The sequence below is a fragment of the Carlito syrichta genome, unplaced genomic scaffold (assembly GCF_000164805.1).
Source record: "Carlito syrichta isolate Samal-C Ts95f unplaced genomic scaffold, Tarsius_syrichta-2.0.1 Scaffold130363, whole genome shotgun sequence".
Lineage (NCBI taxonomy): Eukaryota > Metazoa > Chordata > Mammalia > Primates > Tarsiidae > Carlito > Carlito syrichta.
Window position 1 is genome coordinate 293,213 of NW_007074459.1, and position 26,223 is coordinate 319,435.

At 54.4% G+C, this 26,223-nt stretch overlaps 1 protein-coding gene across 1 annotated transcript in view; it reads right to left on the minus strand.

Annotated features, from left to right (window-relative positions):
- The window catches only part of DIP2C (disco interacting protein 2 homolog C), a 195,093-nt gene that overhangs the window by 151,107 nt on the left and 17,763 nt on the right, over positions 1 to 26,223 (minus strand). Inside the window, exons 2-4 of the mRNA XM_021707986.1 lie at positions 14,225 to 14,296; positions 12,519 to 12,686; positions 2,088 to 2,198 (exon numbers count right to left, since the gene is read on the minus strand). The gene's annotated coding sequence lies outside the window, so the exon portion shown is untranslated. The remainder of the gene's footprint in view (positions 1 to 2,087; positions 2,199 to 12,518; positions 12,687 to 14,224; positions 14,297 to 26,223) is intronic.

The following is a 26,223-nucleotide window of genomic DNA, read 5'->3' on the forward strand; positions in this document are numbered from 1 at the left end:
CCGGAGTGCAGCGGCCGCTCCCGGCCCCCGCAGCCTCGACCGGCTGGGCTCCGGCAATCCTTCCGTCTCAGCCTTCCCAGTAGCTGGAACTACAGGCACGCACTACCACGCCCGGCTGATTTTTTTTTTTTTTTTTTATTGTGGAGATGAGGTCTCCCTGCCCAGACGGGTCTCGAACCCGCGGGCTCAGGCAATCCACTCACCTCGGTCTCCCAAAGCGCTGGGATTGCAGGCTGAACCACTGAGCCTGGCTACTAAGAAATCTTTAAAACAGGAAGTGAGAGGGCAGAAACTGACCCAAGACACAGTCTTTGTGGTAAGAAGTCAGACTGCAGGACAAGGCTAGGTTTGCATCCTGTTTTGATGAGCGACTCACTGTGTGATCATTAGCAACTGCACAACCTCCTTGAATGCCAATTTTCCCAACTAGAAAATGGAAACGAGAACACAGCTAAGTCCACAAGCTCTGAAGACACATGTGCTGCCACGTGTGTCTGTGTCTGTACAGCCAAGGGGGTCACGGGCAGAGCCTCGTCGTAGGTAGACAGCACACATGCGCACGCCTCCCTCCTGATGACTTGAAAGGGGCCCGGGCATCCACAAGAGGGAGATAAGCTCGTGGGACATGTTGGGGCTTCAACAGTTCTGAAATAACAGAGGGTGAGTCTGGGGGCAAATCCTTCCTTCGTTCCAGCCCACACGTTTTCCTGGGCATCGAGGCCTCCTTCGAGCCAGAGGCAGAGGATGCCGGGAGGCGGCACCAGCTTCTCCCGCAGATCTGCCCTTCCTGTCTGGCAGGTTATGCCTCCTGATGCCGCAGAGTCTCCCTTCTAGAGAGCCAGCAGGCCAGCAGATGGCCGTTTAGGAGGATGTGGTGGTGATGATCACGTAAGCCTCTACCAAGGGAAGGCGTCACTAGACAACTCGGAGACGCGCGGGATCTGCCTGCTGGGGTGAGTTCCAGGATCCCCTCAGCCTCGGTTTCCTCTTCTGACCCACTGCTTCACCTGCTCGTCACAAAAACTAAATGAGAGAGCATCTGCGAAAGCACTTTGGTCAACAAAGCGGCATACAAACACTGCAGTTCGAGTCACCATCACCAGCAAGATGCCCTAAACTGGTATCTCGGTAACAACAAAACTTACAGGCAATTTTCCTTTAGAAATTGCAGTTAGGAAAGCAGGAAAATATACTTTTAATCTATGGATCGGGAAAACATTTTCAAGAAAGTCACTAAAATATTCATCACAGTATAAGTTTTTTGTTGCTAAATTAATGAAAAAAATTTAAGCTGGTCAAGCCCAGGCGACAATTGCAACTCAACCCAGTTTCCAAGACAGCGTCCTTGAAGACAGCACCATGACATGAAGAGAAAATAAAGCACATGAAAGTCTGAGGACTGTGGGGGTTTCTTTTGGTTTGAGTTGGGGTCTTGCTCCGTCGACCAGGCTGGAGTGCAGTGGCACGATCATCGCTCACTGCAGTGCTGCCTTCCTGAGCTCAAGCAATCCTTCCTCTTCAGCCTCCCAAGTAGCTGGGACTACAAACATATGCCCTCACGCCTGGCTAATTTTTTTAATTTTCCGTAGAGACGAGGTTGCACTGTGTTCCCTAGGCTGGTCTTAAGCTCCTGGGCTCAAGCGATCCCCTCGCCTCTGCCTACCAAAGTGCTGGGATTACAGATGTGAGCTACCGCACCCAGCTGCCGCACCCCCTTTTTCTTTTATCTCTACTCAAAAAACAGAAATCACTGAGGATAAAAAAGAAAAGAAACTAGGCTAGCAATGAAGACTATAAAAAAACAACCAGCTGTATAACAGTAACACCTGAAAAAATGAGCAGTATTTCGTTCATGAGAGAGGACTCTCTTTTCATGATTATAATATTCTAGATAGCAAACGATGCTGTCTCAAACACCTGGAAAGAGTTACTATTCACTGGACACAAGTGTCCCCCCAGAGGTGTCTGAACGAGGAGTGCCCTTGCCAGGGGAAGCCTGAGCTGGCTGCACCCTGTCTCCCCTCATGGGAACGCACACCCACGTCCCAGGTGCCAGGAGCACCCTCGGTCTCACCCGCCCTGCTTACCCGACCGGTAGCGCTCATCTCGGGACCCTGAAGACCGCCGGCGGTGGTAGCGTGAGGAGGAGGAGGGCGTCACGGGAGCCCGGCGCTCTGGCGGCAGCGCTTGGTCCACCCCTGGATGGAGGGAAAACAGCAGAGTGAGGTGAGTGAGGCAGCTCGGCGGCGGGGCTAGCCGGCCCGTGGCCAGGTGCTTGGCAGCCCCAGCCCTGACTTCTCGCGCTCACAGCAGCCCAGAGCTTCCCGAGGACCAGGATGGCCTGGGGCCCCTCGGTCACCAGCAGGTCCTGGGCAGGGTCCACGGAAGCCCTCCCAGACACAGCCTGGGTGCTACAGTCTTTAGGCAACATCCTTCCTGCCCAGGCACCATGACCCTCAGAGGTGGCCCATGTGTCCCTCACGTCACCAGTGTCCACTGCCCCAGCTAACAAGGGCATCCTCTCCAGTTAGGATGAGAACCAGGGAGCCCAATACAGACACAGACTCAAGCTATGACTGTTTGGTGCACTTTGTCTATGGGAAAGACACAGAAAGGGTCAAGCCAATTCTTGAGAAAATTCAAAATCAAATTTATCATTAAGCTAAAGCTAATTTTAAAACAAGTCATAAAGGTATTTTAATAATGCAATTCAGGTAACTGGGATGTAGCATACACTTCCAGCTTTGTTCATTCTAGATTACTAACTCTCTGGACGCGTACTCCACTTGACGCCAAGTATTTTTAAAAACTGTAGTTGAATATGGCTTTGATGAATTACAAAAAGCGTTAACATGGTCAGATAAAAACGAGCCAATGGGTATGGGGCAAAAAGCTGACCCGAGTCTGCCAGTCACGGTATTGATTATACTCAGATAAAGGGTGATGAGAAGCACAATCTAGATAAAACTCAGTACTGCAGGAAAGATTTAATCATTATGGTTAAGAAACAGAGAAATTCTTTTACCCTGAACACTAATCACTAATTGCTGCTTCTCTGGGAAACAACTAGCAATGCTTGGCTGGAAGCAAACCGACAGAAAAATCTTATCTAAACAAAAGAGTGTTCCGTGATGGGCTGCTCCTATATGGCTTGCTGCCTATTCTGTGGACTTAGCATTCCTCTTCTTCTGGAGGTTCCTGCCCTGCAGCTTCTGAAGGCATGAGTGTGGGACCCCCATACCAGGGCCGCACAAACAAAAGCTTGCACATTGCCGACTGCTGGTTCTGTGAGCCCTTCACTTAGCAAGCAGATCAGCCCGATGACCGAAAGCTCCTGGTGGCTAAGCGGTGTGCAGCTACCAACCGCTGCCAGCTACTGTCCACAAATGATCTTTTATAAATTATCTCTTTAAAAAGGACCCCTTGCCTTTATCAGATAGATACAATTTACAAAATCAAAGAGTACTATCGTTAAGTCTTACATGAAAAACAGAAGAACCCTGGTACTTGTGTTCATGCTTATAAATATGGGTTCACCACACTACCTCCTGCCTGGTCCGTGTGGACGCCTCCCTTACACGGATGCAGTCATTGTCATCAGGACCACGTGCAGGCCGTCCTCTGCAGGGCCGGCAGCCTGTTATGAACATCTTTCTACCGCACACTTTTTGGTGATTCTGGAGTCAACATTTGTGTCTTCTTTCTCCTCGTTATTTTGGCTTTCCACGTTCCTTTCAAAGTTCCCCAACAGAACCGAAAACCCTGTCTTTCCCGTACTTCCTCTGGCTATGGTCAAGTGCCAACAAAACCTGGTGCTCATTTTAGCTCAGCCTGCCTTTCCCTTAAGGTCCTCTTGCAGCCTCTGTCCCAGGCCTCCATGCCACCTGAGGTCCCTAGACCTGCTGCAGTCGCCGCGCAGACCCCTTCCTGAGGCTGGCTTTTGCCTGCTACTGCCAGGTCATTTGTTTCACATGCCCTACGGCTCCTTCTTTCCTTACTGTCGCTTTTTTTTTTTTTGAGTTGGAGTCTCATTCTGTTGCCCAGACTGGAGTGCAGTGGCCGATCCCAGCCACCGCAGCCTCGACCTGCTGGGCTCCAGCGATCCTTCCACCTCAGCCTTCCAGGTAGCTGGAACTATAGGTGCACGCTATCACGCCCAGCTAATTTTTTAAATTTATTGTAGAGATGAGGTCTTGCCAAGCTGCCCAGGCGGGTCTTGAACCTGTCGCTTCTTAAAGGAGTCCCTCTAGTCACTTCCTCAGAAAGGACGGCTGAGGAGTGACACCTGGAGACCCTGAACACTCCAAGGTGTTCCTCCTCCCACCCTGAGGTGATCGGGCCGTTTGCCTGGAGACAGAATTCTAGGCGAACATTACTTGTACTCCTTGCTTTCGTCTCCATTATTGTTGTCAGTCTGATGCCACCACCTTTACGTAACATCTGTTCCTTCTTTTCTCCTGTGTTGACTTTGGCAATCTCATCGTCATCCCACTGAGGGAACTGCAAAAGCCAGCTCCTCCTCTCATGGGGTGTGGAAACCTCTTCCCGGGAAGCCTTCTGTCTGGGCTGCGGTGTTTGCCCAGAGCAGAGACCACGAGTCTCCCATCCCGTGGCTGAGGGCAGGCAGGTTCTTCCTCCAGGCGGCCCTCTCCTGGGTGCGCTCTGAGCTAGTGCCTGTTTTTGGCATTGTCCCCCCACCTGGGGCCGCCCTCTCTGGTTTCATCTTTCCAGAGAACACAGGCTGGGAGGAGCGGAGAAGAGTGGCCGCCTGCTCCGGGACGCCCTTTCTTCCTCCAGCTCTGAGAGGGCGGGCCCCAGTTTGCATCCGCGTCTGCACCTACCAGCTTCCTCTGCTTTGCCAAAGGAGGCAGCAGGGGTTCCGCCAGGTCACTCATGAACACCCGCCTCTGCTCCTCCCAGCGTCTGCTGACATCCCTGAGTGGCTGGGAGGAAGCAGAGATAAGCAAACGCCTCCAAGGTCCCAGCCATGGCCAGGGCCCAACTTTCTGCCGACGTCGAGCTTTCAGCCAGCACTGCTGCCCGTCTAGCTGTTCAGACAGGCTTCCCAGAATCAGTCTCAACCCGAACTTCTCCTGGGCGCCCACAAAGGATGGCGTGCAGAGGAGCAGGCTGCTTGGTTCTTCGGGGGCCCTGCACGTCTGTCCCCAGGGAGCCCGGGAGCCGCTGTGCACGTCAGAGGACCCCGTCCCCAGGGAGCCCGCTGTGCACGTCGGAGGACCCCGTCCCCAGGGAGCCCGCTGTGCGCGTCGGAGGACCCCGTCCCCAGGGAGCCCGCTGTGCGCGTCGGAGGACCCCGTCCCCAGGGAGCCCGCTGTGCGCGTCGGAGGACCCCGTCCCCAGGGAGCCCGCTGTGCACGCCTGCCGGTGAACACTGACGCTTGCAGGCTGCAGCGCAGGCTGCACAACAGAGTTCCTGCGACAAGTGGGAAAGACTGGCGAAAGGCAGCCGCTTCAGCAGGCCCCTGGCAGCAACACAGCTGGAGAAACGCGCATCCCGGCCTGCGAACTTCGCTCTTCAGATCCCCTCGGACCTCGTTCCACGTGAGACTTGAGGTGGCTCAAGGGCGTGCCCTGGCAAGCCGTCAGCCGGATGCATGTTTTTCCATTTGGTTCACCTGTCACCACACAGGACCCGGGGGACTGAGGGGGCTCTCGCTGACCCCGCCACGGGGGAGCAAACCAAATGCCACTGCTGTCGCAGATGCCTCTTGGTAACGCAGGCGTCAATGACTGGGAAGACACACAAGGCCAGCCACGGGTAAGGTGTGTCTGCCCCCGGGGCCCCAGCTCAGCTCTGTATTCAGCCTTGCTGAGGGCTCACGCTCACAACTGCTGCGTGTGGCTTGGGGAACCTGGCTGAAAACTCTTCCTCAGGAGAGCCACAGAAAGACCAGAGGCCTCACAACCAAAGGCATGGTCAAGGCTGAGGACCCAGCCCGAGGACTTTGTGTGTTTGGGGAGTGGTCGTGGGGCGTCAAAGCACCCTGTGCCCTCAGGACAGCGTACGGGAGTCCAGGAAGGGAACCCCGGTCAGAAACAAAAAGGCAATCCCAAGCGAACACTTAGTGCACAGGAGGGACACAGACCCCCACACTCCGATTCCCTCATGCCTGCATTCCCTCATCAAGAAAGGGGCAGAATAACAGGACCTGTCTGGCGGTTTTCATGCCAATGAGTTCATCAGTAGGTCAAAGTGCTCTGAGCAGTACCATAAAGTATTGGCTGCTGTCATTACTTCTGTCTAAAAATGGGAAACCGAGCCAGGAATGGTTAAGGGACTCGCCCAAGGTCACAGAGGGGCAGGCGCAGGCAGGACCTGGGCCCAGACTGCAGGCACAAGATCCCTCGGTTCACGCGGGGCCGGAGCCACGTCGGTGCCTCGCATGGGGCTGACGTGTGTTCATGGGAGGAGGGCCTCGCCCTGACCCACACCACGTTTTTGCCCGAGGAGAACCAGCCTTCTGTCCTCCTGCCTCTCGGGCACCCGGGGACAGCTGCAGCTCCCCTCTCGCCTCTGGGTCCGAGTCGGATGGAAACACCCGCTCTTCCCAAGTCTGTGCCCTGCCTCCCAGGACCCTCACTTCTTCAGAGGCTCCAGCCACATCAGAACCTGTCTAAGCCCAAAGGGGGACCGAACAGAGACAGCCACTGTCATCAGAACATCCGTGACTTCCAGCACATAACTAAGAAGGGACTCCCCAAAGAAAATGCCAAACAACGGAGTTCTGTCAATGGCACAATCCATCAGTCCCAGGCCAATGAACAAACACAGGAGGGGATGTCACCAACACTCAGGCAAAACAGACCAGACAACACAACTGTCCCCACAGCTACCCCAAGCACGGGGCAGGTGAGGGCCGCCACCACCCATCACAGCCGTGCGCCACGGTCAGGGGCTGGGCAATGGAGACGACATCAGAATGTGAGCCAGATGTACTAGGGAGAAAAATCCGGATTTCTGAATTCAGATAGTAAGAGAAACACATTGAAAATCCGGGTTTTCAACCTATTTTTAGAAGAAATCCCAAGAAATATGTGAGAGAAACTTAGACTTAAAGGGGGGGCAGATCTAAGATGAGAAGGCCTTGACCTGATTCTGGGACTGCGTCTACGCCATCACTGTGTCTCCGTGCCTCGGTTCCACGCACGCTGGGGGCACAGACACAGCCTCCTCTGGGTCAGCCCTGGGTGAGGTGTGTCTGCCCCCGGGGCCTCAGCTCCAGCTCCGCTTCCTCCTGGCCTCCTTCCCTCGCCCCGCTTGCGCCCTGGGGCTCTGCGGCAGCTCCCAAGGGCCGTCCTTCGTGCACAAGGAGCCTGTCTTGGGTGCTTGCGAAGCGGCTGGGGATGTTGCCGTATCCCAAGCCTGTCCCTGAGAGGTCTCGGAGTCCAGTCCTGTCTCTCCAGCACGTCGTTCTACTCTCTTGTTCGCGTGGCAGCACTCGCTTGTAAAATGAGTGCAACGGAGGACTTCGCAAGAAAGTGAGCAGGACAACTGCTGGCCATGCAGAGGAGCAGCGTCCGCTTTGCCTTTCCTCAGATGGGAGCCAAGTGGAGACTGAAATCCCACTGCAGGGGCACCCCAACACCTGCCCCCGCCTTGGGAACCCCACCTCACATCACGGCGCCACTCTCTCTCATCTTTCCTAAACGGCCGTCTCTGCCACAAATCTGTGCCACTCTGCTTAAGAGCCATTTTCCTATTGTGACATTTTGGTTGGGCCGGAGAAGTGTAAAAAGCCGGGGAGCTGAGAGAGTCTGACGTTTGCGTGGGAAGCCACCGCCCTGAGCTTCCATCTCTGCTCCCCGGAGATGACACCTTCATCGTCGGGGCTGGGGCGTCACGTCTTTGTTTCCTCAGCACAGGAAACTTGCCCAGACAGGTCCACGGGACCCTGCAGGCCAGGTCAGGAAGAGGCCTCTGTGCCTGCGTGTCTGGGGCAGGGCTGCCCTGTGGTCACAAGACTGCATGTCTCGTAGCAGGATGGAAATTCGGGCCACACTGTGCACCTGCCCAGGGAAGGGTGGCCACGGCAGACAGGAAGCATCAGGGCAGACTGAAAACAGGCTCGTAGCCGGCCAGCTGAACAGGCCAATGCCACTGGCTGCGTTTTCCAGGAAAATGAAGCACTGTGGCATGCGGCTCAGGTGTGTATCCTTAAATAGAAGATCAAGCTTTCCATTTCACTTAGGACCCAAGCACAAGATTCACCAGCGTTGAACTCTGCCAAGTGCGGGCAGCGTTCTCTCTCACAAATACCAAAGCCCAGGCAGGGGCAGTGGCTCAGGCTTATGGTCCTAGCACGCTGGGAGACCGAAGCAGGAGGATCACTTGAAGCGGGGAGTCTGAGGATAGCCTGGGCAATAGATCCAGGCTCCATATCTACAATAAAAATTTTAAAAATGAGCCAGGTGTGGTGGCTCACACCTGGAATCCCCGTGTTTGGGGGGCCGAGGCGGGAGAACCCTTCAAGGCCAGGAGTTTGAGGATAGCCTGGGCAGCATAGCAAGGCTCCATCTCAACACTAAAATTTTTAACAGTTAGCTGCCCGTGGTGGCTCACGCCTGTAATCCCAGTGCTTTGGGAGGCTGAGGTGAGAGGATCACTCGAGGCCAGGAGCTTGAGATCAGCCTGGGCAACAACAGAGTCCACAGAAGTCTCCACAAAAAATTTTAAAAATTAGCCAGGCATGGTGGCACATGACTGCAGTCCCAGCTACTCAGGAGGCTGAGGCAGAAGGATTGCCTGAGCCCAGCAGGTGGAGGCTATAGTGAGCTGTGATCACACCAGGGAACTCCAGCCGGGGCAGTGACAGAGCAAGATCATCTCTCTCAAAAACAAAACAAACAAACAAAAAACCCCATCAAACCCAGCAGGAGAACCTGTGACCAGATTTCAGACAAAGCTCTCCATACTGGCCACAGTGGGTCACTCAAAGAACAGAACAGCTACAGCACTGAATATGCAGGATTTTCAAGCTCAGTTCTTCAACAGAATTCAACTGACTGGAATGTGCCGAGGGTTCAATTACCTGAGCCTATGATAGTTCGGCCATTAGTCAGCACGCGCACGTCCCCTTTTGCCATTTAAATGAACCCAACTCCAAGAGAAAGCTTCAGAGAGACCCTGAAACCCCGGCCGCTCTCTGCCTCGCACTGCCCTGAGCGGCCACTGATGCGCTGGCACCTGCCCTGGGCTGCACCAGGTCTCTGATCACGCTCTGGCTCCCGTAGCGCAGGGACACACCTGCGCTCACGGCCCCTACGGTGGGAGATGGCCCGCCCTGCCCCCACCTGGCTGGGAACACAAGCAGACACAAGAAACACTCCGCCCACCCCGCCCACCCACTCACACACTCGGCCAATGCTGGCGGAACATCCACTGACCGTGTGCAGAGGCCAGGGTCCTCGGGGGTTATGTCCCACTGTGGGGGAAGGGGTAGACTCTTCGGTGACCACCACCCAACTACGACTGTGGTCAGTGTTCTAGAAGTAAGACATGACGGAGATCGGAGCCCGGTCCTGTCCTAACTGGAGGAATCAGGGAGAAATCCAAGGAAGCAGTGTCTGAACTGAGCTTTGGACAACACCCAGGCACGGCAAAGGATGCAGCACGTGCGGAGGTACTAGCATGGACACCAGTGCGGACATCGGGGAGCCCTGAGTGTGGGGAGGGGAGGACCAAACAAGGCCAGGGCTGAAGTCAGGTCCACAGCCTGACAGGGCAGTGACCCTCACGCCAAGTGGGGTCACCATCTGTGTCTCCAGCAGAAACAAGTGTGGACGGACAGGTTCATACAGGCCACAAAAGGCCTCTTCTGAGACAGCTGCTCGCGTGCACTCCGGGGGGGCAGGAGGGGAGGAGACAGACTCTCCCGCTGGTGCAACCAGCCAAACGCACCTGGCTCTCGGAATGAGCACGTCAGAGTCCTCGCAACTTGCACCTGAGGTAGAGAGCCCGGCTGTTGGAAAAAAGCAGACTGATGTTCTCACTCATAAATGGGTCTTGGTCGCTGGTCACGTTAGCAAGGGAGGAATCGGCAGTCACTGGACACTGCTGGGCGGGAGGGAGGCACATGACAACACGGGTGCCTGGAGCATTATGGCCAGGGGGAGAGAGGGCCGGCTGGAGGCCCAGACTTCACCTGCACGCAGCCTGCTTAGTAGTTAATCCTCACTTGTACCCCACATTCCTATAATAAAATAAAAATTTTTTAAAAGCAGGCTGGGCTTGCAGACTGATGACCTACCTCAGTTGCCCAACACCGAGAAACACTTAGCGGACCATCACGTAAAAAGTGGCACCCAGCTCACACCTGCCACGAGCAAGAGGAACCGTTTCTGGGCAGGAAGGTTTTACTGTTTATGGTCACACTGAAATTTTACCACTTTCACCACCACCATGGCTTGATCATAAAAGCAGTAAAGACTCCTAAAAGTTGACAACATGTTATTAGACATCCCTGAAGAGAGTGCTGCATGTGGATTTGACTTTCTATTTTTGCAAGTTTAACTGGGTTTAAGGATTAAACCCAGAGGGAGGGGTTTGAACCAGACACTGCGGGACAGGCACCAAACGAAGGCATTCCCCGAAGCAACGGTCTCTCTCTGAAAACCGTTTTCGGTATTTTCTTTCTGCTCTCCCTCTGTCATCCAGGCTGGAGTGCGGTGGCACAATCATGGTTCACTGCAGCCTTGACCCTCTGGGCTCAGGTGATTCTCCTGCCTCAACCTCCAGAGAGGCTGGGACAACAGGTGTACACCACCAGGCCTGGCCTTATTTTTATTTTTTGGTAGAATGGTAAAGACAAAGTCTTGCCGTGTGGCACAGGTGGTTTAGAACTCCTGGGCTCAAGCAATCCTCCCACCTCGGTCTCCCAGAGTGCACCACCAGCCTGACCTCTCTTTTCACTTAGCATATAGTTTCTTCCTGGCTCCTGGCACGCTTGGCCTCAAGTGGACTGAGGGAGGCACTGGGCTGTGTTCACGTGGCAGGGCCACACCCCGGCTTCTGCCTAATGCCAGTCTAGCTCATGACTGTGGGTCCCAAATACCACCTCAGAGATTCTTGCTGGAGAAAACAATCTCTCCAGTAAATCAAAATGCGAGGAGAAAAGGGAGCCAAGTTCACCAAAACAAAAGCCCCTTATATGAGCTTATGGCAGTGCAGGGGGAACGGAAAAGAAATGTGATGTTTCCCATAAAGACCCTGCACCGGAAGGATGACTTCCCAGTGGGGCCAGTCAAGAGGGAGCCTCAGCTTCACTCTCTGTGTTTCCAGAACACCACCACATGTGACAGAGGACTGTTTGCCACTCAGAGGCAACTCCTAGAAATAAAGACTAGAGGTAAAAACTGCAGAATTCACAGGGACCCGGGGCCCACCTGGAAACAGCTGCCCTGGCCATGCCTTCTGGGCACACAGAGCTCATCAGACACGGGCTCCCCATGTGCTCTGTTTTCATCACGGTCAGATAACCCCTGAAGTAGACCTCACGGCCAGCCCGACTCGGCCATGAACTCATCAACTCCGCCCCTCGTCCCCTACAAGGGCACAGCAGAGTTGGTAGCCTGGCCAAGAGAGGGGAACACTGCTAAGGCCGACAGATAAAGGCTGGGGCATCCACCTCTGAGATCCCGGTGGCCAACTGTAATACTAAAGTATACCCCTACTATTTGTGTGTGATTTTAAAACAACATATTTTACTTCAAGTATCATCGTGAACATGAACCTAAAAATTCAATGTGCAAATGAGTATTTTTTATCCTATTAAAAAGGCGCATTTTTTTACTTTTAAAAATGTTTTTTGTAGAGAGGGAGTCTTTCTCTGTAGCCCAGGCTGGTCTTGAACTCCTGTCCTCAAGCCATCTTTTCATCTCTGCCTCTCCAAGTGCTGGATTACAGGGGCCTGGCAAAAAGGGTATACTGAACTAGCCTTTTGCCTAAGAACTTCTTATGTTCAAAACACTGCCCACCAAAGTAATTCCGACCTTTGCACAGGACGGTTACCTCTAAGCATATACCCTATGATTACCTGAGCTTTCTGTTTCAAAAACTCATAACTTTGCTCTTTGGAGACAGGAATATGGTAGAGCTATAGCTCTCAAAGTCTTCCCTTTAGCACATCTCAGAAGCCAAGTTCATTCTTTACCCAGATCTTCGCTATAAGATAAAAAGTTGTAGAAGACCAACAGCTCGAAAAAGGCTGCAGAGCTTGTCACACATCCTTCCTCAAGTGTTTTCTAAGTGGCAGCCTGATGGAGAGAAGGGAACTGTGGAAACAGAACCTTCTATTTTAACAAGAAACACACAGAGCTGGGTCCTGGCTGCCCAGCACGCAAGCTCTGGGGCTGAGGGCCCCGGGCCAAGTCTCTGGTGGGCCTCTGGGCCCCGAGGCCATGCCCACACCGGTGTAGGATGCCACTAGGCGGGCAGCCGGCTTGCGGTCGCGGTCCCTGGTTCCCTGCCATGGGGTCTCCCTCAGCAAAGCAGCGCTCACCGAAACGAAAGTAAAACAGAGGCCGGCTCCCCGTGGCGCTGGCCGCCCGCTCCCGGGCCGCGGCTTCTCGGACGTCGCACACCCCGATGTGGGCAGAGCGGAACGGTCTCCTCGGCACGCCTTCACTGCGCTGCAGTCTACACCGAACCACGGCAGCTCCATTCGCTGCTGTAACAAGTTGAAAAAAAACTAATTAATCCAAACTTTAGTTTTTTTTAAATTTGTTACAGCGCTGAGCAGAGCTGCCGACCCCATGCAGAACAGCACACAGACCACCAGAGGGACCGCGGGCCGGGGGCCTCTACACCCGGTCTCTGCCAGGTCGTGGCTGCAGGGCGTCCTCTGGAAGCCAGGAACTGCTGGCTTCTGTTTCACTTTTGTTTGGCAGAGCACAGAAGTGGCAACCGACAAGGCCAACGGCCCAGTCAGCCCCCCAGCCCTCCTCAGGACGCGAGGGCGCCCGTGGAAGGGGATTCAGCACATGACAGGCCGAGACGGCCACCGTCTCACGGTTCTGTTGGAAGGCCAGGGAACGAGGGAGAGGGGACAGGCTCGTGTGAGCTACCCAGCCCTTGCCACAAGCCTCGCACTCGAGGGTTGTGGCCGGCCCGTGCACTTTTCTTCCCCAGGGAGAATAGTGTGTCTCCCTTTTGTGACCAGAACACAGGGCCACATAGCCCTTCACCTAAGTAAGCCTACAGACAGATCCACCTTCACATCACTGTCTTCAGAGTCGAGGGAGGAAAAACACAAGAAGTCAAACAAACTACAAACAGCAGAAACCCAACACACAAAGTGTCCTGGAACACGAGACCTGAGAAGCTCTCTCTACCCTGCTCACAGAACCCTGCTGCAGACATCAGGGCCCTGGGAAAGAACGGAACTGGGGTTTGTGCAGGTGTGCACAGGTGCATACTTAAACCTTTGAAAACTTTGTTTCACAGTGAAAACTATGGAGTTCAGTTTCCATGCTCAAAACTTATACCATTCTTCTTTTTGCTTGGGGAAGAAGTCGTCTGTGGTAGCTTTAAGCCATTCCTAAAGCCTACCAAATTTTCAGTCACCATCAAGTTGAATCGAGCTTGCATTGGAACCGAGGCATTAAACCCCAGTCTAGAACCACTTTCTTCTTCCCAAAATTTACAGAGCCCAGCTCAAGTGCAGAGATTCTACAAACTGCACATATATAAATGCTGGAAGGAAACAGACTTTGTACTTCTGAAGAATCAATAAGCCACATTTTACAACCACATCCCAAAACACAACCAATCTTTACAATTTCAGAATCACAGGCAGGACATCATATTTTCTAGAGTTCTAGATTTGGCATCCTATCAACAAACATCATCAACAAAAACCTTGGATTAATTTAAACCATAATAGCAATAATAACTCTCTAAACAAAAATCATATTTAAATAACAAATGTTCTCATCTTTTTGTGATTACAGCATTTTAATGTGATCATTATTCATCTCTCCCTAAAGATGAAATCCCTCTATCTAGAAAAATCCTAGGTGCCTTCCACAGTCACAAAATACATGTGTGATCATATAAAGGAATTAGGCGTGACAAGTGTGCACGTCAAATCCACGTTCTTTGTGCAGATTTGGGACTAAGGAAGGACTTGGTCATAGTTGTTTCTCCTGCCAGCTGTAGCTAATGCTTTAAACAGAATGCTTTATGCTACTCATTAGGGTTACGTACTCGGAGGCTGGGGAAGGTAGGCGCCAATTAATTTTGACCTCTTCTTCTCATAGCCTTTTTGTGTGATGTCACCTGCAAGAGAAAAAAAAAATTCAGAATGACTGCCATAGAGTTTATCATTCAGTGGAGTCTAAAAGACACAAGTCACGACTGTCTTTATCATCTGTTTCCCTTATGGTTAGAATTTCACAAGAAGCATGGTACATCATTCACCTTGACCCACGCCCCTGCCCTCGAACAAAAACCCACTGTATTTAAGTGACATAAAAGTCACATGCTAAACACACGTCCCCTCCCTGGCCCCCTCTCGCTTGGTTTTGGTGGATGGGGTCTAGAATTGGATTCCCAAGATCTTATCCAGGGCAGCCGGTGCGGCAAGTCTTCCCACACTGCCGGGCTCTCATCAACTTAATCAGCGGTGGATCTGCACTGCCTGGGCCAGGGATACCAGCCAACACCAACACTGAGTGGCAGCTTCTTCCGTTAACGAGATTTTTTTCTAATCAGGCATGTCGGTCACAAGAACCTTAAACGACCGCGACATTCCTGAAGAACAAGTGACTAAAACCGAGGGAAACACGAGATAGAACAAAGCAAAAGAGCATGAAGCCCCGGGGAAAGCCACGGTATCCGCGAGAAGGTGCTCATCGTGCTGACGAGAACCCCCACGGCAAAGCCAGAGGCTCAAGGCAGCCGGCGCGGGAGGTCGAGCTACACGTACTCCTCCCCAAGTGCCAAGTCACTGGGCACAGGGGACAAACTAACCTTGTTAACAAGCAACTGCCATTCCCAGTCATAAGCTCTGACACAGAATGCTCACTCCACCCATGAGTTTTTCTGGAATCTTTTAAATTTTGTTCTAGGACTCTGCTCAAGCCATCCTGGAAGAGCTCAAGTCCCAAGTTTCAACTAAAATAGAGAAAACGAAGGAAGAGTCATCATGACCCACGCACAAGTCGGTAAACTTGCTTCTCCTGGGGAAGCATGTTCACCATGGCGAGCAGTCCTTACCCTGGACACCGACTCCGCTGGCTCACAGTCCCCGAGCGGGTTCTCGTCTCCCCCATGGAACACGTGGCTGGGGACTACACACGGAGCCACAGGCACCAGGAAGGCGTGGGGCATGCATCCACCTGTCGATGGGTGGTTCTGCAGCTAAGTGTGTTGCCGTTGGCTGGCCACCCAACGTGGGGCGCTGCGCAGGCATTAAACCCATGCCAGGTACAGGCTGTGCACCTTGCAGCCATCAGCTGACCACCAGAGAGGCTCTCAGTGGCTTCTGGAAATACCCAGTCAGCCCTGTTTTTAAAAGGATGTCCAAAATCTGGACCACAAAAACACCCACAGGCATATACACAAGCACAGGGGCTGTGTTACTATGGGAGATGCCAGTCGTGGCGTCAGTTTCACTCTTTATCCCTTCTAATTGCCCTCTACGGGCTACAACTGTCACACCACACGAGAAAAAGAAAATACTTGGTTTTGAGGAAACATGAAGAAAACAGCGTATAGAGGAAACAAAATCCCGGAAGCCCAGGCGTCCTAGCGTCCAGGCCCAGCCATCAGAGGGGCTCTGGGCCATGGGTAGACACACCCCAGTCTTGGCTTCGCCATGCAGAGGGCAGAATTAAAAGTAAAGAGGGGTCGCGTTCGGGGGCCTACGGCAGGTTCTGGCCAACCCAAGCTCTCCGGCCCTGCTGCAGGCAAGGCGGGTCATTCTGCTCTTGGGGGTCTCCAGGAAGCCCTGCACAGGCAGCTGCACTGCACCCCCGAAGCAGCCGAGCCACTGTCCTTCCACACGGTGTTCCTGACCATTCTCCGAAACAACACAGCGACGGAGGACGCCGGCTTCGTGCTGTGTTCCTGCCCAACCCATGCTGTCTCACGCTCAGCGTCCTAAGAATCCAGCCCGCCGCCTGCCGTGCGGCTGAGGTGCACTTGACAGGGGGGAAGGAAGGACAGGCGCAGAACGCACAGACTACCCTGGGGATGGCAACGGGCGAGAGGCCGCCATGGCATCTCACCTGGAGCGCGTCCAAGTGGGCTCTTCCAGCCAGCTCTGGGCTGTTTCTGACTTCTGGTCTCCTAGCTGCTCTGCACAATTCTCCAATAAGTCCCAGCCTGCTCAGCCCTGTCAAGACCCAAAATTCAGCTCCAGTTTGACTGATTTCTCAACGGAATGTTTAAGTATTGGGGGGCTATTCTTCCCTAACGTTCGGCGTAGGCTGGCATCAAAGGAAACGGACTTTGAACTCCGTCTTGCTCGGGAAAGCTCACATGGCTGCGACTACAGGTAAAGGAGTCTCCCAGCTCCTCTGGGCGTCGGCAACTTCCTCTCTAAAGAGAAGACGGACCGAAGCCTGACGGGTGCCTGGTATCCTCCCAAGCCTCTCGCCTCACAGCCTGTGAGGTAGTTCTCAGAACCAAAAAGGGCTAGGTAAGGAGTCGACACTTCAAAACAGGTGTTCTGGTTTGATTTCAACTGAGCCCACGAAGCAATCAGCCCAAAAAACTTCCAGGCAAGACTAAGAAGCCCCAAGATCCTGTCATCTCTCAGAACCCGGGAGGTGGAAAAGGTAACGCTACCAAGCAACTTCCATGCCGGCACTTTACGCAATCGGGGCCAGCACGCCAAGTCGGCAGGCCAAGCCCGGCCTCGGGCCCACTTCTGTAGGCGAGCTCGCAGCCTGCTCCCACGCGGAGCAGAGCCCAGAGGCTGCCACCCCGCGGCCTGCAAAGCCTGGAGCAAGTCCCACCACCAGCCTCCACCGGAGAGCATCCCGGCCCCCATCACAAATGCCCCAGATGGTCTCTTCCAGTGCTGACAACTCACTTTACAGGCGAGAACTGAGGCACAGATAGCTCTTACGTTTCTCACCCAGGACCCCAGATCTAAGGAAAATGTCTGTTTTCCATGAAAGCCACACCAGGAAGTTCCCACTCCAAAACCAGCGCAGCATCCAGACGGCAGTCCTGGTTTTCTGGGCCTTGCTTGACGTCCCACCCGGGGCCTCGCCTGCTTCGAGGCGCTCCTCTCCCAAGGACAACCTGTCCTGCTTGTGGCCCTGCCCCCTCCCAGCCCTGCCTGCCGGGATGGTGGTCAGACTCCGTGCACCCACAGCCCAGGATTCTGCTCAAAGCACGGGGCTGCAGCTGGCATGCTGCTGTGGGTGGCTGCTGATAATTTATTTGTGGCTTTTTCTTAAAACCTTTCAAGGGCCTACGGAACTGTGCTCCAGCCCTGGCTACAAGGGGGGGACCCCAAAAGGCCTGGAACTGTCTTCTGGAGGGCAGGCCCCTTGTAGTAAGGCCTCCCCTGCCAGGTAAATATTCTAGGAGCCCATCAGCCTCTGTGTACCAGCTAGCACTGTTGAGAGAGGCTGTGCTTGGCTTCAATGAACTTTTTTTTGGAGATGCTTTCAACACGCCTGGATGATTTAGGAGAGCACCCGGTCACATCACACCCAGTGCTCAGCAGTTTTTGGCCAAAAGCAGCATGACCCCCAGGCCCCCCCCACTCTATTCACCCAACCTTATCCCCAGTGACTTCTGCTTCCCCGGATGAAAAACGCCCTCGAGGGGAAAGACTTTGCCGACGTGGAGGGGGTGAAACAAAAAACAGCAGGCACACAGAAAGGCGTCGAAACTGACGGCACAAAAACCGTTCTGAGCGGGGGGAAAGGTGTCTCCAGAGGTGTACCGCATCAAATAGAGAATACTTTGAAGGCGACTGAGGTTTAAACACGTAAATACACACCGTTTTTTGTAAATAAATTCTGGGTGTTTGGGGTCCCCCTTGTCTTTTGGAAACTAGGGACAGTATGTTGATGAACTCATTCACACACGCTTGCGACAAACCCAGACGTCCGGCCCTGACAGAGACCCGCAACGACTCCACGGAAGCAGTGGGGACAAGCCCAGCAAGCAAGGTGGTTGTGTAACTGGTGACTGTGGGGGAAGGGCGGGGGATCCACGACGATTCCACCGTCGCCGCACACGCCGCCCCAGGGGGGCCCACCCCGTGGTCCCGACACCAGGCTCACGCAGGGTTCCAAACGCCCTTACTGCTGCTGCTGCTTCACGGAGAAAGTCCAGCTACTTTTAACTCCAGAACTCCTCAGCATCTGGTAGCCAGATTTCCACCACAGGCTCTGCAGATTCACATCCGCAGCTTCCTGGCCAGGGGCTTTTGTGTCCTGCCCCTTATTTTGAAGCAACCAGTGACGGTTTTTGCCAACACGACAATAAAGACAGACACATCGATGACAGACCAGCAACAGGCGAGGAGAGAATGGATGACCGACAGGACACACATGGATGACGTGTGGGTAACAGTCGATTGACAGATGACACATAGAGGTGACAGATAATACATCTAGACAGACGACAGGCACAGACAACAGATAGAGCTATGACGGGCAGAGGCAGATGACACAGCAACCAGGCTAACTGGCTGACGACACGAGCCTCACCCTCTCAGAGCCCCCCCGCGGTGTCGGTCCAGGCCTCCACTGCCCAACGCCACGGCGTCGCCAAGAAAACGGCAGGCTCTGGGAGCACATGGCTCCTCCTTCGTTTTACATCAGTTCAGGCTGAACGATGGGTCGGCTGCTTCCTTCGCGCCTCACCCTGGGTCTGCAACGAGCATGGGCCTTCAGCGGGAGACCGTGTAAGCTGAGGGCGCAAAGGCTGCCAGAGAGGAAGTGTCCTCGACCGCACATCCCCGAGCAAGGTTTACTTCACGTCAGTTGTTCTGCTGGGCACCCCCAGCGTTCACAGCCGGTTAGTTAATACTCCTCAAACCTGGAAGCTGCAGCAGCACCACTCAAGGATATTCCGAAAGTTCAGTCCAGTCGCTAGGAGGAGCCCCGTGGAGGCTGCGTCAGGAGAATGTGGCTCTTTACAGAGCAGCTGCTGCTGTTAGAGACATGAACCACGGGACCCCTGTATGGCATTTTCCCACAGGAAATTCCAAATCGCATATTTTCCCTGCTTCGATGCTCAAGATACCCACTTACTTAATTCCCTTTTCACCTTAGGAATAAGAAAATACGACAAAAGTAAATGCAGAAATTGTAACCTCAGCGAGGAGAAAATAAACACGATCATTTGAAACGTTTTCTACTTCATGAAAACGCTACTTATGTTGTTCTCAAAGAATTTCCATAGGCCGAAAGAAAAGAGCTGTGTGGATAAGCCATGAATTTAAATTAAAAAGGCCAGTGAAGCAAAAGCGTCAGGGTGAGGCTGACGCACACTCTGAGACAGAGGGACAACTCCTCTTTCCCTCCCCCAGCGGAAGAAGTATTTGCCTTGAGGAAGCTGCAGTCTAGAGTTTCGGGGCAAAACCTGATTCTCAGAAAACAGAAGCGTCTGCCCAGCAAGTGCCAAGTTAAGGCCGCAGAAGACACACCCCAGTTCCTGTCTCTCCCTGTGGCCTTGGGCCACGTGGGACCACGTGGACCCAAGTGGAGGCTGTGCAGAGCCACCCGGTGCTGCGGACGTCTGGCCCACAACATGGTAAGCAGAGCGCCGCGGGGGCCTTGAGGGCAAGAGGTACACGTGCTGGTCTGCACTGACTGAATAGCGCTCAGCAGTGACGGCCACCGTGCTGGCATCAGGAGCCTATCTGCTGCTCAGTGCTGGAACGAACGCCTCACGTAAGGGAGTGACGGCTGCCATGTTTGGAGCTGTGTGGCCGTCAGGAGCCGTCATGCCCTCGTTAGAAGACGAGGGGCCCCACAGGCACCCTTTCCCGTAGATCCCCCTGGACATAAGTTTCTGTCTACAGGCTGCAGCTGCAGGCCTGTGCAGCTTCTGGGGCACCTGCCTGTGAGCAGCGTGGGGCCAGCGGGCCTGGGTCCCTCCCTGGCAGGAGCACGGCGGGGCTCTGTGCGGGCCAGCTCGCAAGTCTCCTGCTCACTTGCCTCACCAGGGAGATCCAGGGAACGATGCCCATCCTCCTCCCCCCACGGCTAAAAAGGTCAAATGCACAGGGTAGGCAGCCCCTTGAAGTGCTGAGCAGACAAGAACACGTGCTTTAAGAGTCCCACAAGCCCTTGTTCATGGCGGCTCTATATCCAAGCGTGAGATGGACCTTTGGGTTGCCAGATACTCGTGAAAACAGACCTGCCATGCGACAAGGACCCTCGGGGATCAGGTGCCCATGGCCAGCTGGGCAGGCGTCGTCCCTCGGGGAGGGCAGGCAAACAGCAGCGACCGCACAACTGGACACTCAGGGAGACTCAAAATGCTGGCGACTCTTCTCCGGTCCCACCACCACCACAGACCCCAGACCCACTGGCTCCCACACAGCCCAGAGAGATGCTTCAGCCCGGGCTGCAGGCTATGGCTACTCTGTCCCCTGCACTCCCTGGCCAGGATGGCGCCTGCAAAAACATACACACAGCTGGGGGACCGCCACCCAAACGTGCCCAGGGCTTTCCCTGCTTCTCAGGGGGAGCCCCATGCTCCTCCCGGGGCCCCCAAGTCCCTCCGGACCCGGCCTGCTGTCCGCGTAGCCGCTGCCCAGGCCGCCCCACAGCCACCAGAGCTCTGTGTCATGATCACCTGCACTGCTGCCTCTACACTGCTCAGCTTCACTCACTCCCGCCATGCGTCCGTAGAAACATCAGACATTTGCGTTCCATAAAGTCCATCAAGTGAGGCAATCAGGGTGCACACAGAACCTGCAGCAGGGCTGCTAGTTCACCAAAGCGCCGAGTTTAATGACGCACTTATGTATTGCTTACTTAGTCGTAGGTGGTTGATTGACCACAAAGAGTGGGCGGAGCGAATGGGAAGAAAACAGGGTTGGGACGTGCTGCTGTGTCAAGACCCACTCCGGCCAGCCGGGTCCAGGTCGCCTAAAGCGTCACCTTCTGGGTTTCCTTCCTCAACGTGTCTCCACTGTTCCCTGGAGCATCTTCCCTTGCTGTGTCGAGAACCGCAGTTGGGAGGGGGATGAAAGGAAGTACTGTGTGTTTGGAGTCCGCTCTGTTCTCCACACGCAGATAAAAGGAACAGGAGCAGGGTCACCGGGAGCGTGCACAACTGCACCGAGGACGAGAAAATAAGCTTCTGGTGTTAAAGTAACTCTTGGAACCAAGAGTCCCTGAAGATATCCAAAACAGGATTTCCAGTGGAGCTTTCTAAAACTTAAAAATGCTGTCAGGTGAGCCGCCTAGGTCACAGCAAGTGTGAGGAGAGCCCTGGGCTTGCTGGCTAGGCGTCCCTGGTCCCCAACGAGACTAGGACGGAGGGCTCAGCACCAGGCTGGAGACGCCCCCCGCCCCCGCGTCTGCACAGAAGACTCAAATGTGAGGGCTTCAGGTGAAACTGCTGTAATGACTCACCAAAAGCGCTTCAAACAAGCAAGCACAGCTTTTTCCAGTATTTCCTGGGATTTAGACATCCTTTCTTTAGATAAGAACATTCTAAAAATCCTCTGTAGGAAGCCAGACCCCGAGAAGACCACGCACATACTCCCTAAAGCTGCTTCCACGTCTCAAGATGTCAGCTCTCCATTTTCCACCTCCAGTCCCACCCGTGAGTTGGTCTTACGGAATGCGACTTCCTCTTTGGTGAGGGGAGAAGGAGGGGGCAAGGCAGATGATGGAAACCATCTTTCATTACTTCCAGCTAGAAATTTAGAGACCGATATGGAGAAGCAGACTCCGTTGGCCTGGCCCTTCCTCATGGCTCTTCTTGGACTTGTCCTTCTCACCCAAACCTCACAGACCTCCTGGGCCAGCTTCTCACCCCCCGACATGCCCCCGCAGAGAGGGAGAGTGTGACCGTCTGGGCTTTGCTCTGTGGATTGGGAGCAAACACCAGCCCCGAGAACAGAGGAACAGGGGAAAGAAAGGGGTGTTCAGTGTCTGCTAGGTCAGGGATCTCACTGGGAACTCCACAAATAAACCTGTCATTTGAACTTCACAGATGCCACAGCCACTGCCCTCATTTTACAGAGAAGGTGACAGTCTCGGCGATGAAGCCGCTGACCAGAGGACCAAGACGAAGGGCAACACAGAACTGCCTGACCCGGCACTGGTGTCTTCCCACCATCCACGCTGGGAGACGTCCAGACTCCACTCGGGGGAACACCAAAGCCCTGTGCCGAGGTGGAAGGAGGGCAACTTAGAGACGCAGAAAGGGCCCATATCCTTCCAGGGTCCGAGAAGTCACATGGGCCCAGCCTGCAGCTGTCAGGTGGCCTGTCCTGGGGCTGAGAGGTGAACCGCTAGCAATCGTTATGGACCCAGGGCCACACAAGCCACTTCTGCAGAGCGGGCTTTCTGGAAAACTGCCGCAACATGGAATTGAAGAGGAAACAAGAAAACGGTTAAGTCTGGCAAAGGCTGAATCGCCGTGACAACCAAAAAGGGGGCTGGTCGTGGTGAGGGGAACAGCGCCGGAAGCCTGGAACCCGCACGCGGAAACGCGTATCCCCAGACACAGCTCCGAGGCCGCCACGTGTGCACGCCAGAGGGAGGGATGTGCCCGTGAACTCAGGACCCAGGTGTAGAGCCTGAATTTCCACAAGTCTGTACAGTATGGCCTTTCTGTTTTAGACTCACTCACTCACTCACCTCGCGTTTGCCTTCAAGGATTTGCAGAACCATTTCAGCCGCTACACTTAGTCGTCTGGTGGCCTTTTTAAGACACAGCACCAATAAGTCAAAGCAGTCCAAGAGGCTGCCTCCTCTGGTCTGTAGAGAAATGTTGCTCAGAGAGATGTTGCAATGAGCACCCAGGTATCTGGGCCTGCACCAGAGAGCCCAAGGGTGACCTAGCAACAAATTCCACAAGTGTCGGCCAAGATGGGGAGAAAAGGGAATCCCTGCACGCGGCTGGTGGGAGTGTAAATCAGCACTACCATCTTGGAAACCAGGAGGGGGGTCTTTAAAGCACTGAAGGCATAACTAGATGATCTAGCAACCCCACTTCTGGGTGTGCACCTAAAGGAAACAAAGTCAGGATGCCGACAGACGCCCGCTCTCCCAAGTCTACTGCGGCACTCCTCACCACAGCCAAGACGTGGACGCGACCCCGGTGTCCACGCGTGGATGGACGATGACGCACATGCATCCACACTGCGCGCACAAGGCAGCAGAGGACTTGCCAACCTCACCAAAGGAGGAAACCCTGCTGTCTGCAAACAGGTGAACACACCTGGAGGACGTCTTCTAAGTAAAGTAAGCCAGACATAGAAATACAAAGACTGCATGACCTCGCATGCGTGGAATCTGAGAAGACAGAAATCACAGACACAGAGAGCAGACGGTGCTTACCGGGGCAGGCGGCAGGGGAACGGGGGATGCTGGTCGGCAGGTACCAACTGTGTCGTAAGATTAAAAATGCTGGAGACCGAGCGTACAGCTTGGTGACTACAGTTAATAACGTCCTGTCTACTGGAAACTGGGTAAGAGAGATCTGAGTTCTACACACACACACACATACACACACACGCACACACACACGGTAACTGTGAGGTGACAGCTGCATTACTCAGCTTGGCTGTGGTCATTTCACAGTGAGTGTGTATATCAAAACATCAAGCGTACATGTTGAAAAGCCCCGGTCTTTACTTGTCAATTGCACCTCAATAAAGCTAAAAAATAAAGTTGGCATTACAAATGAGCAGACAAACCTAGAGTTCTTTAGATTTTAGCCATGTTGTCTATGAGACTTCTACACTAGCCTTGTTTAATGATTATTAGATAATAAATTGACAACATATAGGGGGAAAAAAAATCACACAGACGCCAAACAAAGCCTCCGAGGACAAACAGCACAAACCCGAAAACAGAAGCAAAAACCCCACACCCCTGGGATCCTCCCCAGGCAGGAGGACACAAGGAGGCGGCCACGGCTCCCTGAAGACTGGGAGGAAAGCACCTGTGAGTGCACCACCGGCACATGGGCCCAGCGGGGCTCCCCGACTCGAGAGAATGAGAGAACGGCGGGGGCCCAGGCTCGGCTCCCTGGAGAAGGGCCACAGGAGCACCAGCTGCAGGACGGAGCGAGGGACCCGAGGGCCTGCAGCCTCTACCGCCTCCACGTTCTGGGCCTGTCCACTCCTCCCTCCTGGGGCCCTTGACCCCGGGCTCTCAGTCAGGCTTTCTTTTGACTTTTGATTGTAAAATGGCTATCGCCTCACAGAAGGCCGCAAAGCGGTGTGCAAGGGGGCTGCACACGCCAACCTCCGCAGAGCCAGAGCCCATCCTCAAAGCCAGGAGAGCAGCACCGGGACAGCCTTACTCTGCCACATGGAAGCGTGTGTGTCCTGTGGTCCGCGTGGCGTGTGCCGGGGTGGGTGGTACAGCCGCTGTCACTGGTGACTGCCCCCAAACCAAAGCATCTATTCCTTCTGAAGTCCAAAAGGACAAAAAGAGACGCATCTTTCAGGCAGCAACAGGCACTTTTTAAAAGAATGTTACACTTCACATGGATTTGCAAGGACTTCAGAGGAAAAATCAACTGTCACGTCAGCTGATGAACCCAGTCACCTCTGGCAGAAAATACAAACACACATGCATTCTCCCTGCAGGTAAAAGAAGTCACTTCCAGCACAGCGAGTTTGGGTGTTTCAGTGGATCTGAAAAAAGCGCCGCAGACCCCTTCCCTGGGCACGACTTGCAGGCTCTGAGGACAGGGCTGTGTGGAAAGAATTCGGTTTTTTGCAGCAAGTGAGTCTTTCACCAAAGAGAGGAAATAAAGCACGCCAAGGCACAGCCATCCCTGGGTGTCTGTGGGGTGGGGGAGCTCCAGGGTCCCCGTGGTCACCAAAGTCTTGAATGCCCAAGTGCCTAGAACCAAGCAGCGCAGACTGCACATCAGCCACGCGCACCGCGTCCTCTCTAGATGACCGCGATGTCGCACACGACGGGAGTGCCGCGTAAGTAGCTGCTGTCCTGTGCCCGTTAGGGAACAGTGGCAAGAAAAAAGCCTGTACCCATTCAGAACCAACACCGCCATCCTTTTGTTTCCTGAATATTCCCGTCTGAGTTGGCTGAATTCAGGGACGTGACACCCACGGGCACGGAAGGCCGGCTGCACATCCCGCAGACTTCAAATTCCACAGGCAGGCAGGGACCATGGCCCGCCCCGTGGGCAAGTCCCACTAGGCCTGTGGCGACTGCTCTCATGGCCACCTGGGGAGGAGGAGCCACCAGTGGCATGAGAGCCTGAGGGACGCCGCCCTCCACCGGTAAGAGCTGCTTGTGGCAGCCATGAGCTCGAGACCCTGAGGAATGGGGGTTACCTCTGGCAAAGGTCAGTCCTTCCACACGTCGATTCCAGGGCCCAGATAAGCAGAGAGCAGGGGAGCAGATGCCCCTTGTCCCTCCGGTACAATGCAGGGGCAGGAACACAGAGCATCCCTGAAATGCCAGGGTACTGGCGGACGCTGGGGGGGGCGCTTGGAAGCGGATGTCAAGCCCAAGCGCCCCGTGATCAGCTATTTGGGAACGGGTAGGAACAGGGAGAGCGTCTGTCGCGAGTCTTAAAAGCACAGTCCTTAAGTTTCTCCAGCATCCTGCTCCCAGCCGAATCCCCACCGGCATGGCCCATGACCCCTCGCCACAGGCAGGGCTGGGCGACGGCGACACAGGCGGGCTGCCCGTGAAGTGAGGCTTCCAGGAGACTCGGCAGTGGAAAGAGGGTCCTTGGCGCCTGGGAGCCTCCTCCAGCAAGGCCCAGGTGTCCAGACCACGCTGGATGAGCGGCTGCTCCCACGACATGGCTGGGTCGTGTCAGGTGTGGGCCTCGCGCCGCGCCCCAGGCCTGGCGGCCCTGACTGCCCAGGACCGGGGTCTGGACTCATCAGTCCCTCTCTGAGCATCCCAGCTCTCCCAGGCGCGTGTCAGAAGTGCGCTTCCTGTCCACAGGGGACTCCTTGACTCCCACTCTGTCTGCCTGAAATGCCACTTCCAGCTGGGCTCGGTGGCTCAGCCTGTCATCCTGCGCCTTTGGGAGGCTGAGGTGAGTGGACTGCC